The 16,705-nt window shown below is 43.6% G+C and overlaps 1 protein-coding gene and 1 long non-coding RNA gene across 4 annotated transcripts in view; one reads left to right on the top strand and one right to left on the bottom strand.

The window, feature by feature from the left end:
- LOC138652940 (protein regulator of cytokinesis 1-like) overlaps nt 1-16,705 on the top strand; it is a 124,752-nt gene that overhangs the window by 16,669 nt on the left and 91,378 nt on the right. The gene's annotated exons all lie outside the window — the stretch shown is intronic.
- Nucleotides 1,621-7,018, bottom strand: LOC138652926 (uncharacterized). Of its 2 annotated transcripts, XR_011315635.1 has the most exons (6): nt 6,789-7,018; nt 5,469-6,183; nt 5,187-5,273; nt 4,895-5,105; nt 3,173-3,330; nt 1,621-3,057 (listed from the first exon to the last, which is right to left on the bottom strand). It is a non-coding gene; the product is annotated as an uncharacterized lncRNA (long non-coding RNA). The 2 variants fall into 2 exon arrangements; XR_011315634.1 differs by having other exon boundaries at nt 5,187-6,183.

Here is a 16,705-nt window from a genome sequence, read left to right as displayed (position 1 = left end):
GGAGAAGAGCAAGATACAGAGCAAGATGGATGGCATTATTGCAAAGATTCTGCAGAACAACGTGGACTTCATCACAGAGGCGAATCGATTAAAAGCTATTGTGATTGAGAAAGAGGAAGAGACAGCGTGTCATGCGTCTGCGACGACGCCGTTTGTGGATCCACCCCATCACGGCACAGAGAATGACCCGGGGAGTCTTTTCAACGTTGTATATGGAGCTTCGAGGTGACCCTGAAAAGATTTTCAGCTATGTTCGGATGAAAGCGGAGAACTTTGATATATTGGTGGAGCGGGTTCAACATCTGATAAGGAGTGATACCTATTGCCGATTCTCCATTACCCCGGCTGAGCGTCTGATGGTCACTCTTCAGTAAGCATTCTTTTGAATCAACTTTTGTTGTGGACTCTTTATTTGATATTTTGAATTTGTAGTAATTTCTGCCTTCCTTTTCTTCATAGATTCCTAGCAACCGGTGAATCCCTGTTTTCCCTACATTTTCAATTCAGACTGGGCATTTCCACAATATCAGGAATAGTGAGGCACACTTGCCGTGCACTGTGGGACTGTCTGCATGAAGAATACATTCCACATCCCACAATGCAGACATGGTTGGAAGTAGCTGACAGATTCCTGGAAGTGCCAGTTTCCCAATTGCTTGGGTGCGATGGACGGGAAACAGATCCGTATCGTGAAACCGGCTGGTTCTGGATCTCCGTATTTCAACTACAAGAAGTTCTTTTCCATCGTGCTGATGGCCATCGCCGATGCGGATTACAAATTTGTAGCGGTGGACATTGGGGCGTATGGCCGTTCTAATGATTCGCAAGTTTTCAAACTGTCTTCTATGGGGTGGCATTTATATGGACAAACCTTTCAATTCCCCACCCCCAAGACCACTGCCTCAAACCTCTGTGCCACCAATGCCATTTGTATGTGTTGGGGATGAAGCTTTTCCGCTTTCAGAGCATCTTTTGAAACCCTACTCCAGCCGTGGTTTAACCAATACTAAAAGAATTTTCAACTACAGACTCACACGTGCAAGGAGAATGGTGGAGTGTGCGTTTGGGATCCTAACCGCCAAATGGAGAGTTCTCTTGACATCCATAAACTTAAAGACAGACACTGTGGATGAGGTAGTGAAAGCGTGTGTTGTCCTACACAGTTATGTTATATCCGAGGAACAGCTTTCCATTGATGACCACTCTGCCGAAACCACCTTGATGGATTATAGCAACCAGACATACAGAAGTTCTGCCACAGTTTCCAGAATACGGGATCACTTTGCAGAATATTTTATTTCACCCCAAGGAAGAATACACTGGCAGGATGATAGAGTTTAAACACTTTGTATGTACCTAGTAATAACTTTAACCTTTACCCATGTTGTGTACCAGTTTGGTTTTTACCCTCATGTTGCGTACCTGTTTGGGTTTACCTTTTACCCATGTTGCGTACCTGTTTGGGTTTACCTTTTATCAATGTTGGGTACCTGTTTGAGTTTATTTTTAAACCAAGATGTGCATCTGTGTGGGTTTTACCCAAAGTACTACTGTTACCAATAAACCTTGTTTAACAAAAGTGTTATTTGTCCCTAAAGAATAAATACAAGAGAGTTTTCAACCAAAAAGTTTTATTAACATAATTAAACAACACGCTAAAAAAAGGGGTAACTAAATGTTTTCATACGTCGGGGTGGAGATACTATCGGAGGCACTGTCTTATAGGGACACTTCGACAGTGGGAGTGTGGAGAGAGGAATGTGATAGTGGTGGAGAATGTTCAACGGTTAGGGGTGAAGGAGTGGAGAAAGCTATTGAGCGGGTGGACAAGAAAGTGGGATTGGGGTTAGAAATTTGGTAGGATGGAGGGGTGTAGGAAATGTTTTGTGAGGATTGGGTGGCAGAATGAGTGATGTGTGTAGAAGATGTTTGGGAAGAGGGTGATAGTCTGTTGGAAGTGGGCAGGGAGAGGAGGCGAGGATGAAGTAGATGTGAAGTTGTATGGGTCAGGATCATCATATGGGTGGGAAGTGGCACGGGCGGGAGGCTGGTAGTGTGGATGGTGGGAATGGGCACGGGGCTGGTGGTGTGGCTGGTGGGAAGGGGCACGTGAACACTGAAAGTGTTGTGGCTGTTGGGATGGGGCACGATGTGGATGATGGCGAGGTGGGCGGGATGGGGCACGGTCAGTTTGATGATACGGGTCAGGAGGATTGTACTGGCTGTAGTGGTGGACAGTGGAGGAAGGGGGGCCAGTTGGAGGATGGTTGGAAAGACTATCTGCTCTAGAGGCAATTAGCGCTAGAGTAGACTGGCAGGATTCCATTACTTGCATCTGCTGAGAAGTAGATAGCGTCTCCATTTGCTCAAGCACCGACTGAAAAAGTGTTGTTCGGTGACTGTTTTGCCTCTGAACGCATCGTTACCAGAAGTGTATGCATCTCGAGCGTACTTTTATTTATGAAATTGAATCCTGCAGCCATTTGCTCAGACAAAACTTTCAGACAGTTCTGGAACGATGCGTTCAGGTGCAAGAACTCGGGAGCATAACTGTGTACCTGACCCCTCTGGCGAAACCTCCCCGATGCTACAGGTGTACTAGAGGTGGCTGCAGCAGAGGGGTGGGGTACAGGAAACGCTATGTTCTCACCAGCAGCTACATGCAATGGAACCGGCCAGGATGCTCCAGCGCTCGTGGATGGGAAAGAGGGATCAGAGTGGGAAGGTTCAGAGTGGGAAGGTTCAGAGTGGGAAGGTTCAGAGTGGGAAGGTTCAGAGTGGGAAGGTTCAGAGTGGGAAGGTTCAGAGTGGGAAGGTTCAGAGTGGGAAGGTTCAGAGTGGGAAGGTTCAGAGTGGGAAGGTTCAGAGTGGGAAGGTTCAGAGTGGGAAGGTTCAGAGTGGGAAGGTTCAGAGTGGGAAGGTTCAGAGTGGGAAGGTTCAGAGTGGGAAGGTTCAGAGTGTTCCTCACTGTCAAAGTGTCCCTCGGTGGCGGCCTCCTGAGGGATTGCCCCAGAAGTGTTCAATTGTGCTGCAGGCTCCCGAGTGCTCCCAACGGTACTGTGGAAAAAGAGAGAAACAAACAATTAATATACTGTCATTGCATGGCCCTGGCTGAAAGCGCAAAAGAGGTTAGACATGTAAAACATTAGTGCATGTGGTGGGTAATATTTACCTTCGGGTGACCATCGTTGACCTGAGGAACGACAGGGCCCTTGCGTATTTGTACGTGCTACTGCGTCCTCCAGATCCACTCGGGGGCCCGCATCTCTTTATTGAACTCCTTCTTAAAGCGATCCCTGATCGACCGCCACCTTTTCACAATCCGCTCACCTGTTAAAAAAGGAGAAAGACAACTTGGTTAGAAACAGCATTTTAGAAATCGCTGTTTGACGAACTAATATGGGGGGGGGGGGGGAAACCCAAGGTTTAAACAAGAAACTTTGCAGAGGCCAAAGGCGGAAGGGGGCTTGGCGCTCCCTAACCCTTGGGTATATTTTTATCAGCACAATGCCAGCATATTGGAGGATGGGGGGAGGAGATGGGAAAGGGGCAATTGCCCAGTAGTTTGAGTTATTTGATGGGAAAATGGCCTCTGGGTGAGAGTTTGGAAGGGGGGCAATTTTTGAAACTGGGTTCTCGGTTTCCTACTGTTCTCCTAATTCATAAGGTATGGTAAAAAGTTAAACAGATTAGGGGTGTCACAGGCCTTACCAAATACTCACCTATATGGGATAATATAAACTTACAAGAATTTAAGCAAATGGAAGGATTTGTGCCCTGGAGAGAGGCAGGAATTAGAAGGATGGGTCAGCTAATGGGTCATTCGTGGATTACAAACAGAATTCCAGTTATCACATTTAAATTTATATCATTATAAAAGAATTCAGCATGCGTATCGGTCGCAATGTCGGAAAAAACTTATTGAGATCCAGATTGATATCACGCTGGCTTCCATTTTGGAGAACAGCGGGACAAGGGGGGCAATTTCAGAAGTGTATAGAGATTTATTATTCACCCTTCTAGCCAAACATCCCATCAAGTCTAGAGTGAAATGGGAAGCTGAATTGGGAGAGATAAATGATGATAGATGGGAATCTATTTTAGAATATGTGACTAAGATCTCTATGAGCGAACCTGGGTGGATGTCTCAATTATATGTGATTCATAGAGCTTACAGAACTCCCGATAGACTGTTCAAGATGGGTTTGAGGTCTGATTCCGAGTGTCCACGATGTTCGCAGGAACAGGCAGACATGTTACACATGCTGTGGCACTGCCCTAGATTGTCCGCCTTCTGGACAGTTGTATTGAATCGGATTGAATTGATATATAGGTGCGTCATTCCCAGGGACCCTTTGGTCTGTATATTAGGTTATGTGGAAGAAATAGCAGCGGTCTCTATGGTTAAACTGGTGATTGCTAGACTGTTATTCATAGCAAGGAAATTGATAGCTCGGTTCTGGATCAGGTAGGACCCTCCGACTAGACGAGACTTTCTTACGCAGGCGGACCATATAGTTTTATTGGAAAAAAGTATCTATACTAAGAGAAAGAAACTAGATGTATTTCAAAAGATTTGGCAGCCATGGATAAAATGGAATTAGAATTGTGGGGAGGATGCATAATGTTATAGATGATGTTCATACTATACAATTGTATTTGAATTGGGGAAGGAATATCGGATGGGAATTTGGGAAAGCATTAAAGGGGTCTCGAAGGGGGGGGGAAGGGAGGGAAAAGGGGGGGGAGTTATGTTCATAAAATATATGATTATCTGTGAATAACAGCTTGATGTCATTTGTTATCATTGATTTTCCTTAATAAAAATTTATCTGATTAAAAAAAGAAACAGCATTTTAGAATGCATCACCAAAACTGAACTGAGGATACTTACGTTCTTGAATCTGGGCCTGAACATCTAGGTCCTCCCACCTCGGTATCAGTTCACAGCAGATTTGCCCCCAGAGTCGACGGGTCACTGAGAGATCAGCATGGCGGCGGTCACCCATATTCCACAACGGCTCCCTGTCTCTGACAAGATCGATGAGGAGGTCAATATCAAGGCCGACCTCCTCACCGTCCGAATCTGGAGCACGCTGTGAAACCTGTTTGAAAAGGGAAAAAAAAAATTAACAACAAATTTGAAACATTGCTAACCTCCACCCAAAAAATAACAAAAAACCTACACGACGGCGGCCGCCACCACGTGAATGTCGCCGACGACCCTGGGAGCCACTGTAAGGACCTATTGTTTGGGCACCAGATTCAGAACTCTAGAAGAGAAAAATAAAAAATTATGTGCTTGTTGGTAGCCATTCTATGTGTTGTGTGCCATGTGATATATATGTTTTGTATGTGTTGTGTGAGGTTTGAAAGTATCAGTTTCTATGTATTTTGTTGTAAGAATCTAGTGTTATGTTTTGTGTGTAGTGTAGGGTGTGTTTCCGCAATACATCACAGATACATACCAATTGTGAGCCCTCTCCGTGTGTTTCTCCACCCCTTCCCTCACCTTCGGGGACCACCTCTTCTCCTGGGGAGTCAGCCTCATCAACTTCCCATGATGAAAGATAAAAAAATACATGATACACACACACACCTTAGGTTCATACTTACCTCTGTGCGTTGACGGCGAGGAGGAAGAGGGCTCCCCGAAGACATGGCTGCAGGCTCTGTGGCAGGCTCTGGGCTCTGTGGCAGGCTCTGGGCTCTGTGGCAGGCTCTGTGGCTGGCTCTGGGCTCTGTGGCTGGCTCTGGGCTCTGTGGCTGGCTCTGGGCTCTGTGGCTGGCTCTCTGGCAGGTTTCTGGCTCCTTCCGTCGTGGCAGGGTGTTGGCTCTTCTGCTTTTGGGCTGGAAATGGCTGAAGGCCTCATGGCCCTGCTTTATATATAGTCCAGGGGGCTGATCAAAGTTTTTTGAGCATGCTCAGTGTAAAAAGCCGGATCCGGCTGCCGGATCCGACTTTTTCCGGATCCGGCGCTTTCCGGCGTCCATAGACATGCATTGTTGTGAAAGGCCGGATCCGGCCTTTCCGGCTTTTTTGCCGGAGACAAAAAACGTTGCAGTAGACGTTTTTTCCAGACGCCGGAATCGACTTGACGCCGGATCTGGCATCAGACCGGAAGGAATGCTGGCTGGATCCGGTTTTCTATTCCGTTTTTTATCGGAAGAGCCGGAATTCGCCTGAAACAAAAAACCTGATGTGTGAAAGCAGCCTTATACTGATCAGTAAAATACGGCAGATAGGAGCAGGGGCATAGAGAATAATTGGGACGTTTGTTAGGCGTGTTTTACGGACGTATTTTATGCGCTCATACGTCCGTAAAACTCGCTAGTGTGACGCCGGCCTTACACCGCTGCGTATTTCTCGCAAGTCACACTGTTGGTCCGTGTGTAATCCGTATTTTTCTGGCCCCCATAGACTTTCATTGGCGTATTTTTTGCGCAATACGGTGACAAACGCAGCATGCTGCGATTTTCTACGGCCGTAGAAGACCATATAATACGGATCAGTAAAATACGGCAGATAGGAGCTGGGCCATAGAGAATCATTGTACTGTATGCAATCCGTATTTTCTGCACCGCTCATATGTCCGTAAAACACGCTAGTGTGACGCCGGCCTAAGGCAAAAATTTTCGAGAAAGATAAACTTAGGGATTCACTGTTTATTTGAAATGTACAAGTTATTATATAGGAATGTATGAATTAACATTGTTGAAAACAGAATTACATTTTTAAGCTTTGTTTTTCTTGTAGACACATAGAGAAAAGCAAAAAGCCAGCTCACCAGGCAGCTACAGCAGGTGCACGGAACTTCCACGTTGATCCACGTAGTATAAATAGAAAGACGAAAAAGGGGGGGGTATGTTCCAGCTCCAAAGTTTAAAATTAAGTCCTTTATTGATACATGATAAAAGCGTAAGCTGAATAACTCTCCACAGCACAATAGGAAACGAGCTACGCGTTTCGATCTTTGCAGATCTTTGTCAGAGCTACAAATGAATAAAACCAGGAATACTATATAGCCACCACCAGCCAATAGACAACAGTCTCAAAATCACATGACAGGAAAGAATCCCATTGGCGAAAACAATATAAAACAAAGAAGGAAAAATAATACACATATACATTAAAATTTGTGTGAACACATTAAACACATAAGAAAAACACACGTTAGTTTCACATGCTCATGACAGAGACACTAGTAATGATACATCAATTCATTGCGTTTGTTGAGACCAGCAGGGAAGCGAGTGTTCAGGTGATAAATCCAAAATGCCTCACGCATCAGTAGACAGCGTCTGGAATCCCCTCCCCGCACAGGCTTGTTAACTCGTTCTATTCCATAAGCACGGAAACTTTTAGTGCTACCAGAATGCTGAATAATGAAATGCCTGGAGGCTGCCGACACTGAACGAACAGACTCACCAGACTTCTCTATATCGTGTAAATGTTCACTGATCCGAGTCTTCAGCTTGCGAGAGGTACAGCCAACATATGATAAGTTACAAATTGTACAGTCAATTTTATATACTACTGAAACAGTATTGCAATTAATATACCCCTTTATATTAAAGTGCTTGGAAGCACTGGAGTCATCAAATGTCTTTGTGACTAATGCATGATCGCACGTCTTGCACCTATTGCTGCCACATTTATAGAAACCCGTGTAATTTAACCAGGTTTTATTCTTATTTATACTGGAACAAAACATACTTGGTGAAACCCTATTCCCAACAGTGAGGGCTTTTCTTGATATTACATTAATTCCTGTATCTAAAATTTTGGCCAAACTGCTGTCTTCATACAAAATTGGTAAAAATTTATTAACTATATTTTTTATTTGGTTAAACTGAGAACTAAACTGAAAACAGATATATGGCTTACTATTTGTTTTGGCAGAAATAGGTGCAGAAGAAATTGATGTTTTAGGTATAATTAAATCATCACGATCTTTTCGTGCAACAATTTTCTCTGCCCTGTTCAGCATCCAATATGGATAATTGCGGCTTTTTAGTTTACCAGAAGCTATATTTATTTCATTTTTTAAAATGTTCTTATTACTGCAGTTTCGTTTAATTCTTGTAAATTCCCCAACGGGGGGATAGATTGGATGGTGTGCACAGGGTGATTACTATCAGCATGGAGTATGGTGTTGCCACTGAGAAATTTGTGATGGGTTCTAGTCTCTATCATCTGATCAGCATCACCAGTTAAACTCAAATCTAAAAAATTTATCTGTTTCTGATCATGTCTATATGTGAAACGTAAATTATACCCATTTAAATTGATGTAACTAATGAAGTCAGGTATGGCAGATACCTCGGCGATCCAAATAATAAGTAAATCGTCGATGTATCTGCCATACCAACCAATCTGTGAACGAAAAGGATTAGAAACTGAAAATATATAATTATGTTCCCAAAAACCATGACAAGGTTAGCCAAAGAAGGTGAAAATTTGGCACCCATGGCCACTCCAGATCGCTGCAAATAATAACGAGAATCAAAAGTAAAAAAAGTTATGTGTCATGAGAAAAAAGGTAACTTGCAAAATATATTGTTTCAAATCTATGGAATAATTGCTGAAATTATCAAGATGGAATTTGAGACCTTGCATGGCTACACTGTGGGGAATACATGTGTATAACGAAACCACATCACAGCAGAGCCATGTAGATTCAGCTGTCCATTTTTTATCTGCAAATAAACCCAAAACTTCCTTTGAATCTTTAATATAGCCTGGGATTCTACCGACAAGAGGCTGCAAAAGCGAGTCCACCCACTCACAAAGATGTTCATTGGCTGAGCCTATTCCTGAGACAATTGGTCTCAAAGGAGGAATAGCTTCCTTCTTGTGCACTTTTGGTAGTCCGTGCAAAATGGGACAGATGGGATCTTGTACCACCAAATAATCGAACTGTTTCTTTGTTAGAATACCAAGGCTATAACCTTCCTCTATTATTTTGTCTGCTTTATTCTTAGTCATTGGATGGATTAACCTTAAGTTCCGTATATGTTGTCACATCCGATAAAAGTTCCATGATCTTAGAATGATAATCTATTGTATTGAGTACCACCACAATTCCACCCTTATCGGACATTTTTATTATGTCCTTATTATTTTGCAATTGCTGTAAAGCATCCCATTGTTTGCGTGAAAAATTACTTGTAGACCTGATTCTACCAGAGGTTACATCATCATCCAAGATTTTTAATTCTCGCTCCAACACCTCCTGGAATCTGTCCATGCAATCAGATCTAGACTGGATGGGATAAAAATATGGATTTTTAGTGGTGAAATTGTGGGATTGATCAATTGTTGCTTCATCAGATAAATTTTCATTACTTAATGTCTGCAAGGTGACTAGTAGTTTGGCCAAAATTTTAGATACAGGAATTAATGTAATATCAAGAAAAGCCCTCACTGTTGGGAATAGGGTTTCACCAAGTATGTTTTGTTCCAGTATAAATAAGAATAAAACCTGGTTAAATTATACGGGTTTCTATAAATGTGGCAGCAATAGGTGCAAGACGTGCGATCATGCATTAGTCACAAAGACATTTGATGATTCTAGTGCACGGTATGTGCTTCAACGGGTCCAGTATATATATATAGAAATGTATGGGTTTGCCTTGTTGAAAACGCAATTAAAGTTTAACCTCCGCTAATTTATTTTTAAATAGAGTGAAGTGGAAAGCTAAAATAGATTCAAAAAATTCAACTTTAGAAAAAAAACTACCATATGCATAGGTATGGCAGAATATGGCGCATAAAGACTGAATCCCTAAAAAGATCTTAATGAAACTTGGAAGATAACGTTGTTGTACTAATATGAACATATTCCAATAAAAAAAACGGAGCTCAAAACCGTTATTCCGTTTCCAACCGTGATAACACACTAGGCATAGGTATGGCGGAATATGGCGCATAAAGACTGAATCCCTAAAAAGATCCTGATGAAACTTGGAAGATAACGTTGTTGTACTAATATGAACTAATTCCAATAAAAAAAACGGAGCTCAAAACCGTTTTTCCGTTTCCAACCATGATAACACACTAGGCATAGGTATGGAAGAATATGGCGCATAAAGACTGAATCCCTAAAAAGATCCCAATGAAACTTGGAAGATAACGTTGTTGTACTAATATGAACATATTCCAATAAAAAAAAAAAACGGAGCTCAAAACCGTTATTCGTAATACTTACCAAAGTGATGATGGGAGAGCCTGGTGTTGCAGCTTGACTTCAGATATGCCCCAGCTAGCATGTCCACTTATCTGCATTCTGTGGTTGCTAGGGTACTGGATGTGTGAGAGGAGGGTTTATGAACTATCTCATGGTAGACAATATTAGGCGGATAGGTTCTCATTGCGTTACGGCAATCCGTTTAGCGCTAAGCGCTAGCGGATTGCGCTAATGCAATGTCTTTTTAGGGGTCGCGTTAAACGTCCCCGCTAGCGCTAGCTGCAAGCAGCGTCCGAGGCGCGCCACAAAAGAACGGCACATCGCTAGCGCGTGCCGAAAATGGCACGCGCTAGCAACGCGCTTTAACATTGCTGGCAATGGGAGCGCTAACGGACGCGTTGCAAGGCGTTAATTTCGCCGTGCAACGCTGTCTGTTAGCGCTCACCCGAAAACGAAATGAGAACCTAGCCTTAATATTATCTCATTCAAAACATCCCCCTCCCTCTCTTAGTTCAGGTACACAGAGAAGGGAGTTGTAAGGCTATGTGCACACGTTCAGTAAAAACGTGAAAAAAACGCTTACATATGGTTCCCAATCATTTCAATGTAAATCCGCAAAACTTGTGCAAATGTTGCGATTTTTTTTTTCCGCAAAAAAAACCATGTTCATTAATTTTGCGGAATCGCTGATTTCCCGCACACTGTAAAAAATCTACCATTGGTATAGACAAATACATAGGCATAGATACAGACAAATATGACTAAAAAAATCTACCATAGGCATAGGTAAAAATCTACCATAGGCATAGGTAAAAATCTACCATAGGCATAGGTAAAAATCTACCATAGGCATAGGTAAAAATCTACCATAGGCATAGGTATAGACAAATATGTCACACTAGATTGTGGCCCGATTCTAACCCATCGGGTATTCTAGAATATGCATCTCCCCGTAGTATATGGACAATGATGATTCCAGAATTCGCGGCAGACTGTGCCAGTCGCTGATTGGTCGAGGCAACCTTTATGACATCATCGTCGCCATGGCAACCATTATGACATCTACGTCAATACTGTGCCCGTCGCTGAATCAGAGACGCGGGATGTCTACGTCCTTTATGACATCATCGTCGCTGTGCCCGTTGCTGATTGGACCTGGCGGCCTCGACCAATCAGACGCGGGATTTCTACGTCGATACTGTGCCCGTCTCTGATTGGTCGAGGCCGCCAGAGCAGGGATTTCCAGGACAGACAGACAGACGGAAAAACCCTTAGACAATTATATATATACTAGATTGTGGCCCGATTCTAACGCATCGGGTATTCTAGAATATGCATATCCCCGTAGTATATGGACAATGATGATTCCAGAATTCGCGGCAGACTGTGCCCGTCGCTGATTGGTCGAGGCAACCTTTATGACATCGTCGCCATGGCAACCATTATGACATCATCGTCGCTGTGCCCGTTGCTGATTGGTCGAGGCCTGGCGGCCTCGACCAATCAGAGACGCGGGATTTCCAAGACAGACAGACAGAAAAACCCTTAGGCAATTATATATATAGATATATAGATAGGGTTTTAGTATTTTCCCTGGGCATGGATTCAGTGACCGCTGTGTGTGTACAGAGAGCAGCGGCTGTAGCCGGACCTCAGCACTGACTGACAGCAGCTCATCATTAGAGATGGCTCAGTCAGTGTCCGTCACTGGGCATGGATTCAGTAACCGCTCTGTATGTACAGAGAGCAGCGGCTGTAGCCGGACCACAGCACTGACTGACAGCAGCTCAGCATTAGAGACTGCTGTCAGTCAGTGTCCGTCACTGGGCATGGATTCAGTAACCGCTCTGTATGTACAGAGAGCAGCGGCTGTAGCCGGACCTCAGCACTGACTGACAGCAGCTCAGCGATAGACGGCTGTCAGTCAGTGTCGGAAGCACGGTTATATACAGAGGGGTTACTGAACCCGCCCCCGTGACTGATGCCCAATGTTGCCTTAACCCCTTAATCCCATATGACGTACTATCCCGTCCAGGTGACCTGGGACTTAATTCCCAGTGACTGGATAGTACGTCATATGCGATCGGCCGCGCTCACGGGGGGAGCGCGGCCGGGTGTCAGCTGCCTATCGCAGCTGACATCCGGCACTATGTGCCAGGAGCGGTCACGGACCGCTCCCGGCACATTAACCCCCGGCAAAGATGATCGCGGTGTGCCGGCGGTGCAGGGAAGCATCGCGCAGGGAGAGGGCTCCCTGCGTGCTTCCCTGAGACGATCGGTACACGGTGATGTGCTCACCGTGTACCGAGCGTCTTCTCCCTGCAGTCCCCGGATCCAAAATGGCAGCCGGGCTGCATCCGGGTCCTGCAGGGAGCACTTCCGGGTCAGGATCAGGCTGCAGCTGCATCTTTAATCCTGCCCGGCTGTATGTCAGATCACCGATCTGATAGAGTGCTGTGCACACTGTCAGATCGGTGATCTGTGATGTCCCCCCCCTGGGACAAAGTGAAGAAGTAAAAAAAAAAAAAATTTCCACACGTGTAAAAAAAAAAATTCCTAAATAAAGAAGAAAAAAAAAATATTATTCCCATAAATACATTTCTTTATCTAAAACAAAACAATAAAAGTACACATTTAGTATCGCCGCATCCGTAACGACCCGACCTATAAAACTGGCCCACTAGTTAACCCCTTCAGTGAACACCGTAAGAAAAAAAAAAAAAAAAAAACGAGCCAAAAAACAACGCTTTATTATCATAACGCTGAACAAAAAGTGGAATAACACGCGATCAAAAAGACGGATATAAATAACCATGGTACCTCTGAAAACGTCATCTTGTCCCGCAAAAAACGAGCCGCCATATAGCATCATAACCAAAAAAATAAAAAAGTTATAGTCCTCAGAATAAAGCGATGCCAAAATAATTATTTTTTCTATAAAATAGCTTTTATCGTATAAAAGCGCCAAAACATAAAAAAAATGATATAAATGAGGTGTCGCTGTAATCGTACTGACCCGAAGAATAAAACTGCTTCATCAATTTTACCAAACGCGGAACGGTATAAACGCCTCCCCCAAAAGAAATTCATGAATAGCTGGTTTTTGGTCATTCTGCCTCACAAAAAATCGGAATAAAAAGCGATCAAAAACTGTCACGTGTCCGAAAATGTAACCGATAAAAACGTCAACTCGTCCCGCAAAAAACAAGACCTCACATGACTCTGTGGACCAAAATATGGAAAAATTATAGGTCTCAAAATGTGGAGATGCAAAAACTTTTTTGCTATAAAAAGCGTCTTTTAGTGTGTGACAGCTGCCAATCATAAAAATCCGATATAAAAAACGCTATAAAAGTAAATCAAACCCCCCTTCATCACCCCCTTAGTTAGGCTAGGTTCACATTGCGTTAATGGGTTAACGCTAACGGACAGCGTTGCACGGCGAAAATGTCACAATTAACGCCGTGCAACGGGTCCGTTAGCACACCCATTGACAGCAATGTGATTTTCGGGTGTAGCGCATCGCTAGAGCGTGCCATTTTCGGCTCGCGCTAGCAAGGTGCCGTTCTTTTGTGGCGCGCCTCGGACGCTGCTTGCAGCGTCCGCGGCGCGCCCGAGGTCCGATCCCCGATCTTCCAGAGCGGGGACGTTAACGCGACCACTAAACACGACACCTAAAAAGACATTGCGTTAGCGCAATCCGCTAGCGCTAAACGGATTTCCCTAACGCAATGTGAACCTAGCCTTAGGGAAAAATAATAAAATTTAAAAAAATGTATTTATTTCCATTTTCCCGTTAGGGTTAGGGCTAGGGTTTGGATTACATTTACGGTTGGGATTAGGGTTGGGATTAGAATTAGGGGTGTGTCAGGGTTAGGTGTGTGGTTAGGGTTACAGTTGGGATTAGGGTTAGGGGTGCGTTTGGATTAGGGTTTCATTTATAATTGGGGGGTTTCCACTGTTTAGGCACATCAGGGGCTCTCCAAACGCGACATGGCGTCCGATCTCAATTCCAGCCAATTCTGCATTGAAAAAGTAAAACAGTGCTCCTTCACTTCCGAGCTCTCCCGTGCGCCCAAACAGGGGTTTACCCCAAGATATGGGGTATCATCGTACTCGAGACAAATGGGACAACAACTTTTTGGGTCCAAGTTCTCTTGTTATCCTTGGGAAAATAAAAATTTGGGGGGCTAAAAATCATTTTTGTGGGAAAAAAAAGGATTTTTTATTTTCACGGCTCTGCGTTGTAAACTGTAGTGAAACACTTGGGGGTTCAAAGTTTTCACAACACATCTAGATAAGTTCCTTGGGAGGTCTAGTTTCCAATATGAGGTCACTTGTGGGGGGTTTGTACTGTTTGGGTACATCAGGGGCTCTGCAAATGCAACGTGACGCCTGCAGACCAATCCATCTAAGTCTGCATTCCAAATGGCGCTCCTTCCCTTCCGAGCTCTGCCATGCGCCCAAACAGTGGTTCCCCCCCACATATGGGGTATCAGCGTACTCAGGACAAATTGGACAACAACTTTTGGGGTCCAATTTATTCTGTTGCCCTTGTAAAAATACAAAGCTGGGGGCTAAAAAATCATTTTTGTGAAGAAAGAAAAAATTATTTTAACGGCTCTGCGTTATAAACTGTAGTGAAACACTTGGGGGTTCAAAGCTCTCAAAACACATCTAGATAAGTTCCTTAGGGGGTCTAGTTTCCAAAATGGTGTCACTTGTGGGGGGTTTTAATGTTTAGGCACATCAGGGGCTCTCCAAACCAACATGGCGTCCCATCTTAATTCCAGTCAATTTTGCATTGAAAAGTCAAATGGCGCTCCTTCCCTTCCGAGCTCTGCTATGCGCCCAAAAAGTGGTTTACTCCCACATATGGGGTATCGTCGCACTTAGGACAAATTGCACAACAACTTTTGTGGTCTAATTTCTTCTCTTACCCTTGGGAAAATAAAAAATTGGGGGCGAAAAGATCATTTTTGTGAAAAAAATAAGGTTTTTTATTTTTACGGCTCTGCATTATAAACTTCTGTGAAGCAATTGGTGGGTCAAAGTGGTCACCACACATCTAGATAAGTTCCTTAGGGTGTCTACTTTCCAAAATGGTGTCACTTGTTGGGGGTTTCAATGTTTAGGCACATGAGGGGCTCTCCAAATGCAACATGGCGTCCCATCTCAATTCCAGTCAATTTTGCATTGAAAAGTCAAATGGCGCTCCTTTCCTTCCGAGCTCTGCCATGCGCCCAAACAGTGGTTTACCCCCACATATGGGGTATCGGCGTACTCGGTACAGATTGTACAACAATGTTTGGCATCCATTTTATCCTGTTACCCTTGGTAAAATAAAACAAATTGGAGCTGAAATAAATTTTGTGTGAAAAAAAAAGTTAAATATTCATTTTTTATTTAAACATTCCAAAAATTCCTGTGAAACCCCTGAAGGGTTAATAAACTTCTTGAATGTGGTTTTGAGAACCTTGAGGGGTGCAGTTTTTAGAATGGTGTCACACTTGGGTATTTTCTATCATATAGACCCCTCAAAATGACATCAAATGAGATGTGGTCCCTAAAAAAAAATGGTGTTGTAAAAATGAGAAATTGCTGGTCAACTTTTAACCCTTATAACTCCCTAACAAAAAAAAATTTTGGTTCCAAAATTGTGCTGATGTAAAGTAGACATGTGGGATATGTTACTTATTAAGTATTTTTCGTGACATATCTCTGTGATTTAAGGGCATAAAAATTTAAAGTTGGAAAATTGCGAAATTTTCGCCAAATTTCCGTTTTTTTTTCACAAATAAACGCAAGTTATATCGAATAAATGTTACCACTAAAATGAAGTACAATATGTCACGAGAAAACAGTGTCAGAATCGCCAAGATCCGTTGAAGCGTTCCAGAGTTATAACCTCATAAAGGGACAGTGGTCAGAATTGTAAAAATTGGCCTGGTCATTAACGTGCAAACCACCCTCGGGGCTTAAGGGGTTAAGGCACACAATTTCTTTCCTAAGTGTTGGGCGGCTGCAGAACGCTACTAACCTGCAGGGTAACTTTTTTACATGACAGGTTCTCTTTAATTTCAGAGAACTGTTGTAAAACACTTTGAACTGTCACAAAAACTCTGCGTGGAGTTTCTCCAAAACCTTTTTTCGACTTTTGGTGGTTTCACTCCAATTTAAAGCAGCTCTGCTAAAATGGGAGATTCAGCAAGAGTGCCATCGTTTAGGCCAGAAATGCCATTACACGCGGTGACTATAGGAACATTAATGGCGCGCACCATTGATGGGATTCTACAAATGTAATTAATGGCATGTTACTCGATCGCTGCTTGGGGTAAGTTGCCACGATCAGGAATTGCTGCGGGTTTGACGCTGTGTATTTATGCAGCCTCAAACCCACAGCGACCAGCTGTGACGGCATAGGGATGGAATTTCTAGACTTTCCAGGTCCGCTATGCGTCCACAGTCGCCTGCGGATCACCCGCGGACTTGGACATACGGTGCATCCATCAAGA

Source organism: Ranitomeya imitator, chromosome 1 (genome assembly GCF_032444005.1).
Source record: "Ranitomeya imitator isolate aRanImi1 chromosome 1, aRanImi1.pri, whole genome shotgun sequence".
Classification (NCBI taxonomy): Eukaryota; Metazoa; Chordata; class Amphibia; order Anura; family Dendrobatidae; genus Ranitomeya; species Ranitomeya imitator.
The sequence above is the reverse complement of the archived record's forward strand: the minus strand, read 5'-3'. Positions and strand labels throughout refer to the sequence as shown.